Below are 1054 nucleotides of genomic sequence, written 5' to 3' on the forward strand. Positions count from 1 at the left end.
GGCAGCTATGGTTCTGTTTAACTTGCCGGAGCTCCTACGTATAGATCACTTGTATCAAGTGTTTTTCATTGCTATGTTGTGTGTTAGTGTCTGGGAAATAGTTTGACAGTAATTGCGGAGTTACCCTGAAACTGTCTTTAGTTCTTACAGCACCTCATAGTTTCGGATCAAATGCTAATGTAAATGATTTTTAATACAGATTGACTTCTTTGGAAAATATTGACCTTGTTGTACCAGTTCATGCTTTGTGCTTAATCAGAGGTTGATTACATTCACTGAAATGGTTTCTAGTCAGTCCATTAAAGTTGTGCTAATTATAATTACAGTTGTGCTAATTTTTAACATATCCATATTACTTAGTGTTACTCATAAATTGCACCATACTAGAAGTCTTGAGAAAAAATGCCAGAAAACAGCCTTCAATATCACGTTATTTTTGGACTGGAAAATAGGCAACTTAGTACTTAAAATTTGTTCAAAAGAAATTTTACATTAGAGTGAAAATTACTGGAATTGCCCAGCTAGTGTACAGTTTTGAAACAAAAGAACTTTGAACCCAGGCATTTATTTTCAGTTGATACCTCAAAGTTTTCAAATATGATTTTTGCTTATGAACAACAGTTTGAAAATAAAATGCATTTGTCATGAAGCTTCCTCCTCCTCGTAAAATTGTTCATTTTGTTTTCGCGTGAAATGTATTTCATGCCCATAGCATTAACATTTTGTATTGGAAAGCTTCAATATAAAAGCAGTTTAGTTCTCATGTCAAAGTTACCTGGGATCCATGTTTCATTTGATTTGGTGTGGGAGACAGGCAAAGTCTATTCTTAAGTATTTTTCACTGACATTAGTAGGGATTGTAAATGGAGTCCAGTTCTTACTTGGAAATAATAAAATTCACATGGTGATATTTTCTATAGCATTTGCTAGCTTTGCTGTACAAGGCTAGTCTTAAGCAGAGTTACACCCTTCTAAATCCATGAGTTTAGAAGGGTCTAACTCTGTTCAGGATCACTGTTAAAATCATCTCATTCACAGAAGCAACCACCCATAG

Source organism: Gekko japonicus, unplaced genomic scaffold, assembly GCF_001447785.1.
Source record: "Gekko japonicus isolate JY-2015 unplaced genomic scaffold, Gekko_japonicus_V1.1 scaffold14, whole genome shotgun sequence".
Classification (NCBI taxonomy): domain Eukaryota; kingdom Metazoa; phylum Chordata; class Lepidosauria; order Squamata; family Gekkonidae; genus Gekko; species Gekko japonicus.